Here is a 22,422-nt window from a genome sequence, read left to right as displayed (position 1 = left end):
GTTTTTAATGTACTTCTTAAATTAAAGCTGTTAAGTTTAAATTTTAGTTTATCTAATTTTATTGATAAAAAAAAGTCTTAACGTGATTAAGTGGATAGAGTACCAGGTCTGGAGTCAAGAAGACCTGAATTTAAATTTGGCCTCAAGACACTTACTAGCTGTGTGATCCTGAGAAAATCATTGCCCTCTGTTTGCCTCAGTTTCCTCATCTGTAAAAAGAGCAGGGAAAGGAAATGACAAACCACTCCAGTATCTTTGCCAAGAAAACCTCAAATGTTGTCACAATGAGTCAGATGCAGCTGAACAATAACAATAACAATAACAATGTCTTTAAAAAAATTCCTAGTGAAGTGGACAGCTGTGGACACCTTTGGTTATATACCTCAAAGCTAGGAGGGATGCAATAGGAAGACGTGCAGATGAGCCTGCTTTCAGAACTCAGATTTAAGTCTGCAAGCCTTACTGGCACCAAAGTTTTATTTTTTGTTTTATTTTCAGGGGAGAACCTGTGGCTCTTGTAACTTTCCACATTAAAGTAAAAGTGAGATAGGAAGAGTGAGTGGCAGCAGCAGAGATGAGAGAGCTCAGAGAGATGGGGGCAGGAGTGTGATCAGTCACTGGAAACAACCTATTTCACTGACTTACCAGAGTTTGCTGCTCTGGGGGCCACAGTGAATCATTTGTGCCCCGGAGGCTGGCAGGGATGGCTTGGTTACAAAAGTTCATTCCTGGGGAGGGGGAAAGGTGGCTTACCAGAACTGTGATGAGCAACAGTACTGTGTAACTGGTATTCCAAGAAACATAGACATATTTGGCATGGGTCCACCCACAGAAACTCATGAAGCTACGAGGAGAAGAGGCCAGCCCTCACCCCCGTCTCCACCCCCATCACCATCTGCTTTCAGGGAAGAAAGCAAAGCAAATTCTACTGTGATCTTGGATCTCTTCCTTTCTGGAAATAAGCCCAGGAGAGAGCCTACTCCTCGAGCCAGTGGAATTGTATTAAGAAGTATGTAGTGATAGCTAGATTGTCCTCATGACCCAGGGCTAGACTCTTAGAGCTGGAAAAGGAACCTTCAAGATTTAGACAACCCAAACTCCTCATTTTATAAAAGAAGGAAATTGGGATGGAGAGAGGCTAAATGAATGGTCCAGGGTCAAGCAAGCACTGAGTGGGGGGGATGGGGATTCAAACTCCTCCAGATTCTGAGCTCTTTTCACTGATGGGATCCCTGTGAGTCTTTTGAAGACCCCCTCCGGTACACCCTAAAGGAACCTCCTCTTCTACTGTGGTTTTAAAACTTCTAACCTCAAGTGTAAAAGAGAAGCTCAAGTTGGACCAGGGTAAGGCCATTGGTGATCCCACTACCATTCCACATCTATTCATTTTGGCTCAAACTGTAGAAGTGTAGAGCATGGACAGGAGAAGCCCAGAATGGATGGAGAGAAATGGCCTTACAGAAAAAGTAAGGTCTGGAGGAAAAGTGCTTAATAAAGGTCTAGAGAATTGAATTGGAAAAGAACAGTTTGTTAACTTAATTGTTTAAAAGTGTGAACGCCTGATTTCAAAATGGAGCCTACAGAAGATAGTAATTTTTAAAAAAATCTAATCTTGGTGAACAGAAGGAAAATATTGAAAGGCTCTACTTAGTGTTTACCATAGAGGCAAATTTCAAACTTCCATCAAAGTAGGAGAGGAAAAAAGTATGTGGATGAATTGGGGACATCATAATTCACATTTTTCTAGCATTTTCAGGTTTATAAAACACTGTGAGATAGGAAGCATATTGTATTATTGTTGTCATTTTACAGGGGAGATAACTGAGGTCCCAGGCCCCAGATGTCTCTGCATCAATGCCATGTGAGAGGAATTAGAAGTCTCAACATAAGAAAGCAAATTTGAGTTCACTGATATCATGGAGACTTGGTGGGATTGAACCCATGACTGTACTATGACACTGGGTGGATATACCTTATTCAGAAGAAATGGGAAAGGCAAAAGTAGAGGTGGGGTAGCATTGTGTATCAAGAAGGATCACTCATAGGAGGAAATCCTGAAACTGGAGAGAGAAGCATGATGGAGAGCATTTGGATGAATGTCTAGACCACCAGCCTTGCTAATTGTTAAACAAAATTCTCTTCGCTAAAGCAAATGGCTCAACAAGTACAGTTTAATCACTCAACAGGACACTAAAAAAAGATTCATTTTACTTTGTTACTGCCCTCTGAAGACAATTAGGCTTTTCTATCTGCCTTACAGCTAGGATCTCCTATATGTGTTGTACAAAGTCCAGCTCCAAATTAGATAGCAGGGGCTGGTTCACCTCCTATAAGCACTTAAACAAAGAGAAGAGACTTGGTCATTGGGGTACATTGGGGACCATCTGGACAGAAAAAAGAAATAGATGAGTTTGGGCAATAGATCCCAAGCTGGAACAGGGGCATGATGTAGGAGTAATGGAGTAACTTCAATTATCCAGGGATTTGCTAGTGTTCATTCTAAAAGGACAACCGTTAACATCTTTTTGTTTTTGTCTTAGCAACCATTTTATCCTTCAGAAGGTGAAGAAACAAAAATTACAGACCAATCTCCTTAACGAACACAGATACAAAAATCTTAAAAACCAGCAAAGAGACTACAGCAATATATTACAAGGATTATTCACTATTTACACCAAGAATGCAAGGCTGGTTTAATATTAGGAAAATCATCCATACAATTGACCATATCAACAACCAAACTAACAGAAATCACATGATTAGCTCAATAGATACAGAAAAAACCTTTGATAAACTACCACACCCATTCCTATTGAAAATGCTAGAGGTAGAAAGCATAGGAATAAAAGGGCCTTTCCTCAAAATAATAAGTAGTATTTATTTAAGACCATTAGCAAGTATTGTCTGCAATGGGGATAAGTTAGAAGTCTTCTCAATACGATTAGGAGTGAATCAAGGATGCCCATCATCACTTCTATTATTTAATATTGTACTAGAAATGCTAGCAACAGCAATTAGAGAAGAAAAAGAAATTAGAGGATTTAAAGTAGGCACTAAGGAAACTAAACTATCACTCTTTGCAGATGATATGATGGTATATATGATGAATCCTAGAGAATCAACTAAAAAGCTAGCTGAAATAACTTAAAGTTGCAGAATACAAAATAAACCCACATAAATCAGCAGCATTTCCGCATATTTCCAACACATCCCAGCAGCAAGAATTAGAAAGAGAAATTCCATTTAAAATCACCCTAGACAATATAAAATACTTAGAAATCTATCTGCCAAGACAAACATAGGAATTGTATGAACACAATTTCAAAACACTTTTCACACAAATAAAATTAGAACTAAACAATTGGAAAAACATTCATTGTTCATGTGTAGGATGAGCTAATATAATAAAAATGACAGTCCTACCTAAATTAATTTACTTATTCAGTGCTATTCCTTTCAAACTATCAAAAATCTATTTTGTAGAACTAGAAAAAATAAAAACAAAATTCATATGGAAGAACAAAAGGTCAAGAATATGAAGGGAACTAATGAAAAAAATGTGAAGAATGGTAGCCTCACAGTATCATATCTTAAACTACACTATGAAGCAGTAATCATCAAAACAATCTGTTACTGGCTAAGAGATAAAAGGGTGGATCAATGAAATAGACTAGGGATAAATGATCTCAATGAGCTAGTGTTTGATAAACCCAAAGACCTCAGCTTTGGGATAAGAAACCACTATTTGACAAAACTGCTGGGAAAATTGGAAAACATTATGGCAAAAATTGGATTTAGATCAATATTTCCCAACCTGTACCAAGATGATGTCAAAATGGGCATATGATTTAAACATAAAAAGTGATATTATAAGTAAATTAGGTGAATGTAGAAGAGTTTATCTGTCAGATCTATGGAAAAGGGAAGAATTTAAAACCAAACAAGAAGATTGCAAGATATAAAATGAATAATTGTGATTATATTAAATAAAAAAGTTTTTGTACAAACAAAACCAATGCAACCATGATTAGAAAGGAAGCAACAAACTGGGGAAAATGCTTATAACAAATTTCTCTGCTAGAAGTCCAATTTCTCAAATATATAAAGAACTAAATCAAATTTATAAGAAACCAAATCATTCCCCAACTGATAAATGATCAAAGGAAATGAATAGGCAGTTTTCAGATGAAGAAATCAAACCTATCAATAATCATATTAAAAAAATTTCAAAATCCCTCTTTATTAGAGAAATGCAAATTAAAACAACTCTGAGGTACTACAACATACCTAGAAGACTGGCCAATATGACAGTAAAGGAAAATAATAAATGTTGGAGGGAATGTGGCAAAATTGGAATACTAATGCATTACTGGTGGAATTAATTCAACCATTTTGGATGGCAATTTGGAACTATGCCTAAAGTGCTATAAAAGAATGCATGACTTTTGGTCATTCTACTAGGTCTGTATTCCCATTTTATAGATGAGGAAATTGAGGCATATAAAAGGTTAAGTAGCTTGGCTAGAGTCACATAGCTAATAAGTGTTTGAGTCACATTTGAACTCAGGTCTTCTTAATTCCAGACCTAATTCTCTATCTACTATACCTCCTACTTGTCCCATTTCCATTTTTTAAAAAGGGAAGAAAACAGAGTCTGCAAAATATAGAAGAGCAAGCTTGACTTTAATGGGGGAGAGCATTCTAGAAGAGATCATTAAGAGATGACTAGTAAACATCTAGAAAGGGAAAAGTGATTAAAAAGAGTCAGCACAGCTTCAAGAACAGATCATGCCACACTAACCTCCTTCCCTTTTATGGAAGGTTTGTTAAACTAGTGACATTTGTTATTGTTCACTTGTGTCCATGCTGTGGATTTAACTGGATTTTAGCTAGGATGTTCTTAAATTTTCTCATATTACTTTTGTGAAGAGGATTGCAAAATATTGAATAAAATATGTAATTGGAGGGATTCATAACTAGTTAGGTAGCCCGACTCACAAAAGTAGCTCACAGTTCAGTGCCAATGAATAGTATGTTCCCAGCAGAGGATTCTATTCATCTGTGTTTGGCCCTGAGCCATTAAACATTTTCATCAGAGGCTTGAATAGGGGCATAAATATCATATTCATCAAATCTGTTGTTGACACAAAGCTGGAAAGGATAGCTAATACAATGGACGACAAGAGTTAGTATTCAAAAAGATCTTGACAGGTCTGATCATGTGAGATGATTCTATTAAAATGAGATTAAATAGGGATAAATGCAAAATCTTGTGCTTAGAAATAAAATATTAACTTCCTGTATAGAAGATTAGAGAAGCATGGTTAGTCAGCAGCGATTCTGAAAAAGATCTGGGAGCTTTAGTGGATCACAAACTCAATATGACTCAGAGTTGTGATGGAGCAACTCAAAACTTACTGCTAGCTTTGGCTGCTTTAAAAGGGCATAGTTGAGAGTAGCTGGTGGCTCAGTGGATTGAGATCCAGGCTTAGAGATGGGAGGTCCTGGGTTAAATCTGACCTCAGACACTTCCCAGCTATGTGACCCTGGGCAAGTCACTTAATCCCCATTGCCTAGCCCTTACTGCTCTTCAGCTTTGGTACCAATACACAGTATTGATTCTAAGATGAAAGGTAAGGGTTTAACATTTTTTTAAATAAACTTAAAAGGCATAATTTCCACAAATAGGGAACCATGAGTTCTCACCATATTCTACCCTGGTCAGCCTTCATCTGGAATATTGTGTTCAATTCTGGGTACCATAGCTTAAGGACAATGATAAATTCGATATTGTCTAGAAGAGGACAACCAGGATGCATAAAAGGGTCCATTAAAGGAAGAACTATATGTGTTAAGCCTGGAGAATAGAAGACTCAAAGGGGATGTGAATGCTGGCTTCAAATATTATAAAGGAGTGTCATGTAAAGGAAGATTTAGATCTATTCTGCTTGGTCTCAGAGAGTTTTGAACCAAGAGTTTTGGGTCAAAGTTTCAAAGAGGTAGATATCAGGAAAAGCTTCAAACAATGAAAACTGTCCAAAAGTAGAACAGGATGCCTCAAGAGCAGTGGATTCCCATTCCTTGGAGTTAGTTCTCCAAGCAGAAGCTAGATATGTAATGGTGGGAATACCTTTCATTTATATGTTGAACCAAGTGGCAGCTGAACTCTTCCAACTCTCAAATTCTGTGATTCTATGACTTATTGGAGTCTTACTAGCAAATGATACATTTCTCACAGGCTTTCATGTGAAGGGAGTGATAAGGGAAGAAAAGGGAAGAATGTCACCTTTGATTGCAGTTCTGCTTGACCCCATCAGGCAGAACTAGGAGCCACATGTGGCAGTTACACTACGGAAAATCTGGATTTGATATCAGTAGTGAAGGTGCCCTAAAAGTGAAATATGTTCCCCCCCCCAAAAAAAAAAAACCCTTACCTTCCATCTTAGAATTGAAACCGTGTATTGGTTCCAAGGCATCAGAGCAGTAAGGGCTAGGCAATGAGAGTTAAGTGACTTGTCTAGGGTCACACAGCCAGGAAATATCTGAGATCAGATTTGAACCCAAGACTTCCTATCTCTAGGCCTGGCTCTCAATCACCTAACTGCTCTTGGAATGTGCTTTTTTTAGGAGGTCATGGCTCCCTGATCGCTTGGAGGTCTTCAAGCAGAGGAACTGTAGAAGACAGGACTCTTGGTCAGGAATGAACTAGACTTGGTGGCTTCTCAGTTCCTTTCCAATTCTGTATTGTCTGTGATCCTGAATCCCTTTATTTTAGAGAGGGAGAAAGAGATGCCTATTTCCCTAGGAACTTACCCTACTATTATTTACGCTGCAAGACTTAGAGGATGAATAGAAGGGATTATTGGCTGTGGAGATAGTATATACTCTTCCCAATTCTCACAGTACCTGCTGTGTCCTCAAAGGACATGGCAACACCCTTCTATTATAGTTATGTTACTTATCCCTCCACAAGACCATAAGATCTTTCAGTACAGAGGTCCTGTCCTATATCTTTGTCACCTGGTGAGTCACTATCAGACAGACACGCAATTATATGTAAATAACTATAATAATGATGACTTACTTCAACACAGGATTTTATGGTTCCAAAAGTACTTTACACACCTTCTCTCCTTCAGTTATTTGATATTTACTTAGTGGAATGGTCTGACTCCAGGAATAACAGATGTTTCTTTTGCTTTCTAACAAAGGCTGGATGACCACTCATTGGAAGGGTTGGGGTTTTGGGGGAGGGGGGAGAAGAAATGGTTCTCAGTCAAAGAAGTAGAACTAGATTGATCTGAGGTTATTTCCTCAGTGCTAAGATTCTACAGGGTAGCTAGATGATACAGTGCATAGAGCACTGGACTTGGAGTCAGGGAGTTGCAACTTAATGAATTCAAATCTGGCTTCTGACACTGACTGCTATGTGATTCTAGGCAAGTCATTTAACCCTGTTTATCTTGGGTTCTCATCTATAAAAGGAACAGGGAAGGAAATGGCAAACCATTCCAGTATCTTTGCCAGGAAAAAATGGGGTCCTGGAGAGTCAGACACAACCAAACAATAAGAACAACAAAAAAATTCTATAATTGGATGAATGAATAACGAGAAAGAGGAATGCATTAATTAGTGAATAGATTAGGCAGTATGACTTTTCTTTTATACCCTTACCTTCCATCTTGGACTTGATACTGTGTATTGGTCCCAAGGTAGAATAGCAAGAAGAGCTAGGCAATGGAGATTAAGTGACTTGCCCAGGGTCACACAGTTAGGAAGGGCAATATGGCTTTTTAACAACTGTGCACTATATTTCTAGATCTAGTAAACAGCTTAGAAAATGTGATTTCATCCAAGTCAATCAACTTCTCTTTTTGTAGTAGCAATGTGGTATACATGAAAGACTAGAAGTTGTTAAATCTGGGTTCTGGTTCCTAGTCTGAATGATCTTAGACAAGTCATTTTTTTCTAGGTCTCAGTTTCCTTCTCTATAAAATAGGATTATAAGATTTATACTATCTCACAAGATTCTTAAGTAAATCCACTGAGATCAAGTATATATGCATATACTTTCATCAAGATCAAATATCATACATGTACATAAAATGTTTTGTAAATATGAAGCACTATACATGCCTATCACACATATACATGTATGACAATGCATATGTATAGAATTAACACATGTATGCTTATGTATATGTGTGTATATATACAAATATATAAATACAGTGACCCCTCACCTATCACAGAAGTTATGTGATAGGTGAAAATCCATGAAGTAGCAGTGTTATATTTATTTATTATTCTTTGATGGTAAACATTTTTCTCTGGTGCTTAGGTTCACTGCCAGAAGCCTTAGAAGGTGCAGAAGATTTGGGTGGCACAGGGCTTGAAAGAAATTCAGACTTTTACAAAAACTTCACAAAAACACACCACCATAGAACAACACTACACACAGCGGTCAGTCGTTGATGTGAAGTGAATAAGGAGAGATGCTGAACATATGGACACAGTGCGGGAGAGCAAACAGACCGATGCTAGAGTCACTGAGCCAATCTGCACCCAGGATACAGAACACAGTGCTGTGGTTGGTCACCTTTCATTCCATCAGTCAATAGATTGTACAATCTCACATTGGCAAACTTATGCAAGCGGTAGTGGTGTACTGCCATTTCCATTGTGTATAATATGGTATCCATCCACAAAATCCCGTGATATAGCAGAAACTCAATGATACAGAATAAAAAATATATTTTTAATCCATAATACAGTAAAGCCATGATAAGTGAATTATGATATAGCAAGGGACAACTGTAATATATATATATATTTATGTAAATGTGTTTGAAGTCGTTTTGCTTCTTTTTTTTTTTTAAGATGGATGAAATGAGAGCTAGGATGCCTGGACTTGAATCTTGGTTCTGCTATTTATTATAGCTTTGGCCAAATGCCAAACTTCCCCTTCTTGAGTCTCAGTTTCTTTATCTATAAAATGAAGAATTGCATTATATGGTATCTAATGGAACTAGATGGTTTTTAGGGTCCTTGCAGCTCTAAATATCTTCAACTCAATGCCTCCCAGAACCTTAGTTTCTTGAAAAAACAGCTTCAATTTTGTTTTTAACACCACAACAATCTAGTGGACCTTGGTGGTCATGTAAACCTGTCTATGTTTAAATACACCAAGATAAAATATTTGTCATCTATTCAGCCCAAAAAGAGATTCAAAGATAAACTAAGATAACGAAATCCTAGGAGGATTAATAGAACCCACAACTCCTGAGTCATAAACTCTAGCTCCTAGTTCTAGCTCCAATTCTGGGATGACTGCAGTGGGAGAAAACCCTGTTTTCATTTTATTTTAAATCTATTTTTCAGGTTCAAATTCTCTCCCTCCTTCTTCACCTACTACCTCCATTTCCAATGAGAAAGCAAGAAAAACAAGACCCATTACAGTCACATGTAGTAAAAAAAAACAAATTCCTCCAAGGGCCATGTCCAAAATTTAAAAACAAAAACACCCCCCCCCATAAGTTTCATTCATTCACCATGAGTTCATCATCTTCCTATCTGGAAGTGGGTGGCTTGTTTCATCCTACATCCTTTGGGATTGTGATTGGTTATAGTGTTGCAGATTTCCTAAATTTTCCGATGCCACTTTTCTTTATGCTACTGTTGCTATTGTTCTCCTGGTTCTGTTCACTTTATGCTACATCAGTTTATAAGAATCTTTCCAGGTTTCTATGAAATCATTCCCTTCATCATTTATTACAGCATACTGGTACCCCATCATAATCACATACTGTCCTTGTTCAACCATTCCCCAACTGGTGGAAAAGCCTTATCCTTAGAAGAAGATTTTCTGGCTATAAGTACTACCAGAGAACAAACACCTTCTACAACAGTATAAGCATGAATGAAGTAGAAAGGATGTCTATTGAATCTGCAACCAGAAAGACCTACATTCAAATCCTCCATCTGACACTTATTAGTTGTGTGACTCTCTGCCTCAGTTTCTTCATCTATCAAACAGGGATAATAGTGGCAGTGTGTGTCTGCCAGTATTGTTCTGAGGAGTAAATGAGCCATAAAGCACTTTGCAAGACTTTGCAAGTGTTTTCTAAAAGCCAGTGAAAATAAAATATTCTGGAAAATAATCCTTTATTCTCTTGCCTAAGAGTGTAAGATGTTAACTTAACTTTATTGTTAGTTGGTACATACCTGACCTCTAGAATTTCACGAATCAAATAAACCAATTCCTCTGAGATCTTCAGAGAGCCTGTTAATTTTAAAGGTTTCATCTGAAAGAGTTGTTGTAGCCTGCCTGACAGTTCCTTAGCCTGGCACTTGAGACCCTTCTTATCAGAGTCAGCTAGGTGGCGCAGTAGATAGAAGACTGGACCGTGGAGTCAGGAAGACCTGAATTCAAATCCTATCTCAAACACCTGGCTGTTAAACCCTAGGCAAGCCACTTAACCTCTTTCTCTCAGCTTCCTCTACTGTAAAATGGCAATAATAATAACACCTACCTCATAGGATTGCTGTGAAAATTAAATGGGACGTTTAGAAAGTGCTTAAAGAGCCTGGCACCCAGTAGATCCTTAGTTTAAATGCTTATTCCCTTCCCTATTTTTCAAGTCCTTTCTTAAGGGATGGGAGCTATATTCCACACAAACTAGATTTCTTGCTTTTCCTTTGACAGGTTTACACAGCTTTTCTACCATGGTGCCTTCACTCACTCTAGTCTGTATGTCGAATCATTTTGTCTCCACCTATGCCCAATGAGCAGCTAGGTGGCATGGTGTGACTGGCTGAGGAAGTAGCAATAGCTGAGTTCAAATTCTAATTCAGCAATTTTACTAGCTCTGTGACTCTTGGCATGTCACCTATCCTCTTTCAGCCTCAGTTTCCCCTTCTCTAAAATGGGGATAATAATTGAACCTGCCTCCCATGGTCTCAGTAGAATCAAATGAATTAATACTCAAAGGGCTCTGCAAATACTATGTAAATGCTAGATATTATTGTTATTATCACATTCTACCATATATCATACTTATTTATGCCTTTGGACCCTCTATTAGATCATAAGCTTCTTAAAGGCAGAGGACACATTTTCATTCTCTTTCTATCTCTTCTTCATAAAATGTTTTGCAGAAAGCATAGCTTTACTCTGGGTAGTGCAACGATGCATAACAATTCCAAAGGATTCATGATGAAAAGTGCTACTTCCAGAAGAAGAACTGATGGACTCAGTAAAAAGTGATACAGATTGTTTTCATTTTATTTGTCTTGCTTTTTATTGTTTTTGGCAAAAAGCTTTGCATGACTTCACGTGTATAATGAGTATCATATTAGTTGCCTTCTCAATGAGCTGGGTAGGGAGGAGAATTGGGGATTTGAAACTTAAAAAATGAATGTTTCATCTTTTCAAATCCTCCATCTGAGGATTTGAATGTTTAAAATAAGTAAAAAGAAAAATCCAAAATATTAACTTATTGAACAAGTGATTCTAATTTTTAGAAAAATTGTTTAAATACTCTTAGCCCAGGAAAAGGCAAAATGTTTGGGCTTAATCTGAGTTTTACAGAGCTAGAAGGAAACCAAGAAGTCAAATATTCATTTATTTATCCATTTATTCTTAGCCTGGCTCTCCACTCAGGATTCAATCTCCCTTTCTAGCCTTACTCCATTTCATTGCCCTGTATACACCTACATTCTAGCCAAGGTGGCCAACTACCTCTCTCCCCAATGGGACATGCTACTTCCATCCATTCATTCCATCTGATCCCTACTGTTGAGAGCCCTCTCTCCTTATCTCTAGCAATTAAAGTCTTTCTTCAAAGCCTAGCTCAAGTGCCTCCTCTTCCATGGAGCCTGCCCTGATCCCTTAGCTGAAAAGTATTCTATTGCTCTTGAGATACAGTCCAGCATCTTGGATGGAGAATTGGACTCAGAGCCTGGGTCCATTTCTGACACCTCCTGGCTGTGTATGAGCCTGGTTGGGGTACTTTACCCTTTCAACAGTGTAAACAAAAGTCGTAAGCTGTGGAAAAGGCACCTTCCAGCTCAATCATAGGAGTTTGGGAAATTTCCTCATCCAGGTTTTCTCCATGATTAAGCCCAATGACTTGCTTTCAGTAGTTAAATTAGATTTGTTGAAACATTTATCAAGTGCCTGCTGTGTGTAATTCACTCTGTCAAGTATCAGGAGAGGCTAAATAGTTTAAAAGGGGCAGCCAGGCAGCAATGGTAGACAAAGCACTGGGACTGGAGTCAGGAAGACTCATCTTCCTGAGTTCAAATCTATCCTCAAACACTTACTAGCTGGGTGACCCTGAGCAAGTTGCTTAGCCCTGTTTGCCTCAGTTCCCTCAACTTGTAAAATGAACTGGAGAAGGAAATGGCAAACCACTCCAAGATCTTTGCCAAGAAAATCCCAAATGGGATCACAAAGAATCAGACAAGACCAAAACAATAATAAGTAGTTTACAAAGCCCTCCACTGGGAGCCAGGAGATTTGAATTCAAGTTTTAGCTGTGCCTCTTATTTGTATGATGCTGTGAAAGTCAGTTTCTCTCTCTGAGCACCCGCTTCTTCATTGTAAAAACAAGGACAATAAACCTTCCATTATTTAGCTTATAGGATATTTGTAAGGAAAGCACTTTGTAAACTTTAAAGGGCCATATAAATGTCAATTATTTGGCATTGTTGTTATAAGTAAAAAAAACAATTTTTGCTCTCCAAGAGTTTATAATAGAATGGAAAGTTTATTTTCTTTGAGAGCCTCTGGGAGCCAGGAAATGTTTATTCCTTCTAGTACAATTTCATATTTGATGACTAAAAAAAACCCCAAACATTGGAGTCTTTCACATACAGGAAAAAAAAGTAGCACCAAGCTATTCTCCTCTGAATTCCCTTTACTCCACATTCTTTCTGTATCTTATCCTATGAAAGCTATGAAGCAAATGAATATTTTTTTAAACCCTTACCTTCTGTCTTATCAATTCAAAGGCAGAAGAGGGGTAAAGGTCAGGCAATTGGGGTTAAGTAACTTGCCCAGGGCCACATAGCTAAGTGTCTGAGGTCAAATCTGAACTCAGAGCCTTCCAGCTCTACTCCTGGCACTCAAATCTACTCAGCCACTTTACAAATGAAACTTTTAAAAGAAATCTACATGACTCATGGCCTGTAGTTGGCAATTATTGGCCAATAAAAAAATAGTTGTTGATAAAACTGGTCCACAAATCTCAGAAGCATAAATAAATGATTTGGAGGAAATGGCTAGTATATTATAAAGTTTTCATAAGACAATATGTAGAATAAGATATAAAGACGAGAAATTGTAGAGAGATAGATATCTTCTGGTCAGCAGGGCTACAGAGAAGTGCTAAATCCTAAGGCTGGAGAGAACAAAGAAGTCATCTAATCTAAGCCCCTTGGCTGAGGCAGAGGCCAGGCAGCATGAGACAAGCTCCCTTTTGGATCTTCCCTGCATCCCTATCTATATCCAAAGAGTCCTTGGCACATAGTAGGCATTTAATCAGGGGTGTGCTGGAGGCCAGCTCGAGCCAGTTTGGGAAATAACATTATTCCATTATCAGTATGAAAGTTTATGATATGATAATAAAATGATAAAGAATAATGAAAAACAATACTGAAATAATGAAGGAAATTAACAAATATTTCAAATCAAGTATTGATTATTTTGTTGATTGTTTAGAGTTAAGAAAGTATGAGGCAAATGTCAATAATGCAGATTAAATTTCAAAGTGTATCAGGCAATTATTCCTGCTTCCCCATAACTCCCCAGTTAGCTATTAAACTTTTACCAATAATGTATGGAAACGACCAAATAAAATAATGTTTAAAAATTAAAAAAAATTAAAAAAAAACTTTTACCATCCTACAAATAATTGCTTTTAATAAATGTTTTTGTGGTTCATTTCTGTTTGACTATTCCTAATCCATTTGGGATTTTCTTGGCAGAAATAGTGGAGTGGTTTGCCATTTCTTTTTCCAGCTCATTTTACATACGAGGAAACTGAGACAAAGAGGAAACAGTAAGTTAACTGACTTACCCAGGATCACAAAGCTAGTAAGTATCTAAGGGTGGATTTGAATTTTGGTCCTTTTTGACTCTAAGCCCAGTAGTCTATCCACTAGGCAACCCAGCTTCTCTCTCTCTCTCTCTCTCTCTCTCTCTCTCTCTCTCTCTCTCTCTCTCTCTCTCTCTCTCTCTCTTCATCTACCTTTAATTGAAAACAAACAACAAATAGCATAGAAAGTAATTAAAATCAAGATATCAGAAGTAGTGCCAAGTCTTTGTGGTTTTCAAAGCTAAAATTGAATCTAAAGCAAATGCCTGATAAGAAAAAAAACATTTCATGTTTTAACTGACAGGTACAAACTTCTTTCCAAAAGTGCATCATACTTAAATTTTACCTTTAGCTTAAACCTGGGATAAAAATGACCTGTTAGTAATCAAACTCCTCTCTTTCTGTCTCTCTCTCTGTCTGCCTCCGTCTGTCTCTCTGTCTCTCTGTCTCTCCCTCATCATGGTCAAATGTGATCATGGAAGCAAATGTGTTTTGTCACCCCAAACACAAACATGACTGTTTTTTTCTTAACTTAATGTTCTCATCCTCAGAACTGTGGAACAAAACTCTCTTGACCCCGGTCTCCTAAATTAAATAAAGGGACCTTTCTCAGACCTTCTTAGGCCTTGTCAATATGTACAGATTTTTATTGGAAAAGATTTCCTAATGGAGAGTATGGAAGAGATAGATGTTTTCCTACTGAAGAAATTCCCTTTGTGGGAAGTTCTCCCTATAACTTGGCAGGTAAATCCTAGGGAGTTGCCTAAGGCTCCCAGAGTAAAGTGATTTCCCTAGAGTCATAAAAGTAAGTGTCAGAAGCTGGATTGGACCCCAATTCTAGGGAGCTTCAAGCCTAGCGTGTTCATCTCCATGTCACGCTATCTACTTACAAAATTAGGCCTGTACAGATATAAACTTAGACTTCCTGTATTATAGTTCTCAGTATTTGCATATTATCTCTCTGCTAGCCTGGGACTTCCTAAAGGAAAGGGACAGGGGGTGGGGGGATGGGGGGTTTCTATCAAAATCTTGTGTCTTCCCCAGAACTTTGCCTAGGGCTCTGCACACAGCAACTCCTTATCAAATACGTTATAAATGAGTAAGCAACATGACTGGATATTCTACAAGGATTCATGGAGACACCACTCACTACTAGTGGGACCATTGGCATACATCCCCCCTTCTAGGTTTTAGTTCTGACACCTCTAAATTATAGAGAGGGGAAATAAAGAGAAACAAGGAAGGCTAAACTAAATAACCTCTAAATCCTGTTGGTTCTAATACCTGTGACCTTAGAACTGTAAAGTCCTTAACAACCACTTGGAGTCAAAAAGAAATTTATAGGTCATCCACTGAAGTTGATGGATTAAATAAGCATACCTTGTTTTTGGTAGGAAAATTCAACTGACAGTCCAGTGCATCAAAGATCTATGAGTACTCTGTATACTTGCACAGATCACAATTCAATCAATCAAAAACCACTGATTTGCTACATACTTACTATGTTCCAGGCACTGTGCTAAGTGAAACATATTAGGAGGGGGGTCTTTGTGTGCCCACTGGGGCTGAGATACTTCCTAGCTGTGTAGTCTCCCTGAGCAAGTCACTTAATTCCCATTGCCTAGAACTTGCCAGTCTTCTGCCTTGGAGAAGGAAGGAAGGAAGGAAGGAAGGAAGGAAGGAAGGAAGGAAGGAAGGAAGGAAGGAAGGAAGGAAGGAAGGAAGGAAGGAAGGAAGGAAGGAAGGAAGGAAGGAAGGAAGGAAGGAAGGAGGGAGGGAGGGAGGAAGAGAAAATGAACAAAAGGAGAGAGAGAAGGAGGAAGAAGGAAGAAAGGAAGGAAAGAATAAACAAATGAACAAAAGAAGGAATGAAGGAAGGAGAGAAGGAAGGAAAATACACAAAATTAAGACAAGATTCTCTTGAGGAGGAAGCAGCAAGGAGACTATTGTTATGAGATTGCAATATAAGGCAGCAGTGATAAGAAGATGAAAAGGTAAGAAAACTGGAAAGGTAGAAGGGGGTGAGGGAATGAAAGGCTTCCCGGAGGTTTTTATTATATTTGAGTCTAGATACCAAGATGAGAGAGTATCTCTTGACTTGGCTGGATTGGTCCTAGCTGTTCAGAACAATTCTCTAGGGAATCAGTGACATAACCATATCCTAGTATTGAAGCCTAGATCAGAAGTTTCCATAAGTGACCATGCCTCTCTAACAATCAATTAAACTAAACTAAACTAAACAAGACTAAAATCTCTCCCACTCTTTACCATTACCACTTTTGACTTTGATGAAGAGGACCAGAGGAGAAAACAAAGACAATTAGAAAGAGGGATTGAAGAAGGGAAAGATAAAGCAGAGAATGAGAATAGGAAACTTGAAGGCATCCTGAAGGGCATCTCCCCTCATTGGAAGTTGGAAGAAGCCTGGAAGAGAGGGAAGGACCCTAGACTTGGGATCAGAAGACTTGGGTTTAAATCCTGGCTCTGCCATTTACTGACTGGCTGGGTAACTGGCTGAGTCACTTAAGTTCACTGAGGTCCACTTTCTTTTGGTTAATGCAAGCAATAATACTTAAAACAACCAGCCTCACATGGGTTGTTGTGAAGAGGTCTAGGAAACAGTTCAGTGCATCATAAGAGAAAGCCACTGTGGAGCAGTGGGGAAAAATAGTGAATTTCAATTCTGAGGTCTTGGATTCAAACCTCAACTTTGCCATTTACTCCCTTTGTGGTCTTGGGCAAATCACTTAAACTTTAAAAACCCCCCTTTTCTCTCCAGCTAAGAGAGGACTTTGGACTTCTAAAGTCCTTTCCAGTTCTAAATCTCCCAGCCTAATATCTGGATGACCCATTATCATAACATTGTTTTGTTTTTTAATTTTACTTTCTGGTTTAGTAACAACTCTAAGAAGGGCAAGGGTTAGGCTTGTGTCCAGGTCACACAGTTAAGAAGTATCTGAGGCCACATTTGAACCCTGATCCTCCCAACTGGCATTCTATCCACTGGGCACCTGACTGCCTCTATAACATTATAAATTGCAGATTATATCTCCCTTTCACATAGCGCTTTACCTTTTGCAAGCCACTGCCCTCACAACACTTTGAAATAGATTCAAAAGCTTTCCTTTTCTTATTCATTGTAAAAACCCCAGAAAGATGAACATTCCTCACCCAAACCCATCCTGTACACAATATGAGAGAGGCTGAAAAAGCATTTCACTAGCAATATTGACAGCCTCGGTTCTAAACTCGGCTGTTTTACTACTTAGCTTCTTTGAGATTCCATTTCCCAGTCTGTAAAGTGGAGACAAATATTTGAATTATCAATCTCACAGGGTTTCACTAAGGATCTCATAAATTCATGCAAAGACTATTTGGTAAATAGTAAAGAACTAGATAAATATGAGCTAATAGAAATGTTAAACATTTCTGAAAGAGGGCTTACATCACCAATTTCCCTTGATGTCCAACCACTTTGGATCATGTTCTACAGTTTATTAAGATCTCATCACACAGGAGAGAAACATAAATGTTCTGAAAGTCCATTGGATTGCTGTCTCATCTTTGATTTCTCAGGCTTGGTCTTTTGCCATGGGAACAAATGATCTTACACGAATCCCTCAAGACTTATTCTGGGGAAATGATATTGATGATTACCCCCTAGCATCCTGATTCTTTCATCAGATTTAGGAATTTACTTTGCTACTGTCTCCCACTAGAAAACATATTTTAAGACTTTTCTGGTGCTTGGAATTTCTCATCCTTATGAAAATGGAGCAGGATTTTGAAAATTATTCAAACTGGTTAGCATAGCACATTTTACCTAATTGGACAAAAATTGGACCAGGAAAAAGGCAAATGCTTGGTAAACCTTGATGTGTGGCCTTACGCAGATTGCTTCTCATCCCTAGACCTCCATTTCCTCATTTGTAGGAGGAGGTATTCGACTAGCTAACTTTTAAGGGTTCTTTCCAGCAGTGAGGTTTTTCGATTGTCTAAAAAGATAGGAATTGGAGTGACTTTTGCTCTGAACATTGCATTTATTTCCTAGAATGCAGAGGTAAATATTAGTGGATAGGGAAGGGATGAGGGTGTGTGGAAGAAACAGGATAATTGCCTTCAAGTATCCGAAGCTATCATGCAGAAGGACTGAGCTTGTTCTGCTGGGACCCCAAAATCAGAACAAAGAATAAGGGATGAAAGTTACAAAGAGGCGCCTGTAAGTTTGATATCAGGAGGAGTTATTCCAAAGGGAAATAAGATGCCTTAGGGGAAGGAATGGGCTCTCCTTCATGGAAAGTCCTCAGAATCACTTGTTGGAGATGTTATAGAAAGGAATTTTAGTAAGGTAGGTAGCAAATTAATAGGATGCTCAAAGACCTTCCTCTGCTCTGAAACAATTTTCCAATTTTTCCCTTTACTGTTTACTTTTGCTGATCAGTTTTTTTTGTGTGTAAATGTACTAGGTCTTCCTAGAAATGGTTTCTTCTGTGGTTTCAAAAAATAAGGTATGTTTAATGTGTTGATTTACTCATTTGCACTCCATACCCTTATTGAAAAAGCAACTTAAAGTCCTTTATCAGAGTTTTAAATGCTATTATTACTTACACTGTAACCTTTGTAGATGGTCAACAAGAGAACTTTTTTTAAAAGAGAATTTAGAAAAACTTGAATCCTTCCCCCATCCCACTCCTTTCTAATTAGGGGTGTCTTAGAGGTGGAGATCAGGGCACCTGGGTTTAAATTGTGGTTCTTCAACTGACGACTTACATGACCAAGGGTGAGCGACTTCCCCTCTCTTGGGGGAAAAATATGGGAGGGAGGAAAGGAAGAGGGAAGCAGTTGGATTTGGAAATCTCTAAATCCCTCTTAACTGTGAATATATGCTCTCTAGAGATAGTTCCACAGATTTCAGAAGGACATAATGTTTTCCTGTCAAAATGGTACAGCTTGTCCAGCACTATTTTTAACACAGAAGTCTTCTATTCATAAGCATGAGGATCTTAGAAAAAGACTTAGACCAAATTGGCCAATTTGTTAGTCCCTGAACCTGGTCTCCCATTTACCCCTCACATCTTGAATACATTCCTTCCAATCTCATGGTCTTCATGAATCTGTAAAATGGAAGCTTCTGGAGGGCAGAGCCTCTTTTGGCTGTGTCTTTGTTTCCTCTATGTCTCACACAGTATCCTGCACACAGTAGGTGCTAAATAAATATTTGTTTAATTTAATTCTGAGCCTACTTTTCTTCTTTAAGGTGATTCCAGCATCATTTAAAACCTCAGAAATAGCAGAAAAGTCTCCTGATCAAATAATAATATAATTTATGATACTTAATTTAGTTTTAACAAATCCATAGAATGCTTTTAGAGTTTTCAAAATGCTTTCACACACTTAAGTGGTCCTGGAGGGGAGGGAGCATAAGATTTCACCGGGTTCTTCTAAGCCTCCTGTGAGATAGAAGATGCCAGCATTATTATCTCCACTATAGTGACAGGGACCCTCTGGTTCAGGAAAGTTGAATAACTAGCCCAGGGCTGCTCAGCTGATAAGGAGTATAAATTTAAAAGCAGGTCTCTGATTCCAAGTTCAATGTTTTTTCTAACTCTCAAGTCTCATGATCAAAGTTATAGAATGTCAGAGCTGAAGGATGCCTTAGAGATGATAGAGTTCAAATCTCTCATTTTATAAAACAGGCAACTGAAGACCAGAGAGAGGAAGCAAATCTGGGTTAAGGCCACAAAGTTAATAATAGAATTAATATTAATATCTTGTGCCCTCAGACTCCATGCCCAGTACATTTTCTACCATGTATACATCTTTTTGGAATTCAGCTTTACTCAAGTTAGTCAATTAATCTACAAACATTTGTTAAGTGCCTGTAGGCACAAATATGGATTCAGACACTTCCTAGCTGTGTGACCCTGAGCAAGTCACATAACTCCAATTGCCTAGCTCTTATTACTCTTCTGACTTAGAATGAATATTGATTCTGCAGAAAGTAAGGGGTTAATTAAAAGCACTACCCTTGAACTTAGAAAACACTGAGGTTATTGGCACATTGCCAATCTTCTTCATTTTTACCATTCCTGCTGTTTATTATTTCATTCTTGTTTTCTCTTGCAATATCACTCCCCAGAAATGTGCTTTTAAAATTTATTATAGCCAGGAAAATTGGGAACAAATTGCCCAGTGTTACCATTACTGGGCCTATATCCCATGGAGATCAAAGAAAAGGGGAAAGATCTGTAGACCCCAAAACAGCAGCTATTTTTGTCTGGTAGCAAAGAACAGAAAACTAAAGGAGAGCCCATTAATTGGGAAATAGCTGAATAAGTATGGTATATGAATATAATGGAATACTATTCTGCTATAAGAAACAACAAAGAAGATGGTTACTGAGAAGCCTGGGAACTGATGCCAGGTAAGGTAAATAGAGCCAGAATAATTTCTACAATACAACAACATTGGATCAAAATGAACAAATGTTGAAATACTTATGAACTCTGGTATACGCAATGATTCCAAATGACTAAACATGAAGAATAGTATCCATTTCCTGACAGTGAGGAGAAGGACTAAATATGTGGAATGAGATACATTTTTGGACCTGACAAATATGTGAATTTTTTTTAATTTGACTATACATATTAGTTACAAGGGGGTTGTTTGTTTGTTTGTTTTTACCCTTTTTTCTTTCTCCCTGCCCCCAAGGGGAGATAGAAGAAAGGGGGAAATGTGTTAATTTTTTAAAAAAGTAGACCTGTGGACCTGTGGTCCTATTTTTTCGAAAACTTTTTAGAAGACTATGCATTACACAACCGAGGCGAGACATTATGTTGAAACTTGACATCAAACATTTTTACGTCAAGTTGGGCAATCCAGGATAGTCCTAGCTCTTTGTCTTGCTTATAAGCTGGGTGAACTAGAGCAAATCCCTTGCCCTCTCTGGCCATGTTTTCTCCTTTGTTGGAGAGGATCTCTAAAGCTTCCTCTGCTACTCTGTGCCATGGCTAATGTCAGCCTTTATCTCAGTTGTTACAGTTTTTAGATAAGCCCCTGTGAGGCTTGCACCCTTTTCACTACTGAGCACACGTGGATAAGCCACTTCAGAAAATGCCCCAGGCAAATGCCCAAATAATCAGGCTCATTGACAGCTCTAGGTCTAAGTTTCCGGACCTGGGAAGAAGACAACTAATAATTACGCCGCGATATTCTTAAATACTCTTAGAATGGGGGCGCCGCTGGGGATTGGGAAGAGGGCTAGCCATGGAGTCCTGACGACTCGTGTGAGAGAAGTGTCTCACATTTGTACAAACCTAGTACCATCTACACTGAAAAATCAGAGATGCCGAGTCAAATCAAACTTTTCCTGACTGGTCCCACGCCTCTCCACTCCCCTCCGCCCCCTGACCACGCAGCTACCAGCCGTGTCCCCTTCGAGGCTCCCGGGACTCCTTTTAAATAGCACACCTGAACAAGGGTCTAAGGATGGGGCACTGACGACTGGTGCCCTTCCAAGGGAGTATCAGAGGATTAAAGTCTCGCTCTCCCAACAATTCTAAGGCCCCACAGAGAAACAAAACAAAAAGTAAAAACGCATTCCCATCCTTGCCCTCCCTACCCCTCCTTGGCCAATGTCCCCCAGGACTCACATCTAGCGAAGCTCGCTCACGATCCCCAAGGCTGGATTTTGCTGCTGGTCCATGAACTCTTCCAACCAACCCGGGCACAGCTGGCGGGAGGAGGGAAGGCCGGAAAACCTAAGCGGTTGGGAACTTTTCTTCATCTAGCTCTTACCTTTCCGTCCCTCCCTCCAGTCCCCCCGAACCCCAGCCCCCTCCACCTCTTCCCTCCCTTTTTTAAAACAACGGGAGCCGGCGCTTCCTCCTTCTCCCCAACTCTACTGCAGCTCTGGGGGAGAATATTTGCAAGCCCAGCCTCCTCGGTTATCTCGAACAAATGAAAGGCAGAGTCCACCCCCTCCCGATCTCGGCTCATCCGGCTTCCCAGCAATGACGCTGCCTCCCCCGCTCCAGGCCAGGCCAGGGACATGAGAGCCACCAGCTCCCCAGCTTCTCTCTTCCTCTTTTCCTGCTATCTCTCACTACTGTAGGCTTGGGTGGAGATGGGATTGGGGGGTATTGGGGGCGGGACAGAAAGTTTGGGGGTGGGGCGCCGCCTTTCCACCCTCCTCTTTTTTTGTGGGACAGGTGTTCTCCTCCGGTCCAGTTCGTAGAACTGTGGGACCTTAGAGAGATCCCGGGCAAGAGGGAGCAAGGTAGCACAGGGATTAGAACGCTGGACTTCAAACCCGGAGAAC

At 39.0% G+C, this 22,422-nt stretch overlaps 1 protein-coding gene across 1 annotated transcript in view; it reads right to left on the bottom strand.

Moving 5' to 3' along the window:
* IL4R (interleukin 4 receptor) overlaps positions 1–22,212 on the bottom strand; it is a 63,916-nt gene extending 41,704 nt beyond the window's left edge. The window contains exon 1 of the mRNA XM_007499486.2: positions 21,755–22,212. The gene's annotated coding sequence lies outside the window, so the exon portion shown is untranslated. The remainder of the gene's footprint in view (positions 1–21,754) is intronic.
* Positions 22,213–22,422: the final 210 nt, after the last annotated feature.

The sequence above is a fragment of the Monodelphis domestica genome, chromosome 7 (assembly GCF_027887165.1).
Source record: "Monodelphis domestica isolate mMonDom1 chromosome 7, mMonDom1.pri, whole genome shotgun sequence".
In the NCBI taxonomy this organism is placed as follows: domain Eukaryota; kingdom Metazoa; phylum Chordata; class Mammalia; order Didelphimorphia; family Didelphidae; genus Monodelphis; species Monodelphis domestica.
This window is presented reverse-complemented; position numbering and strand designations above follow the sequence as displayed.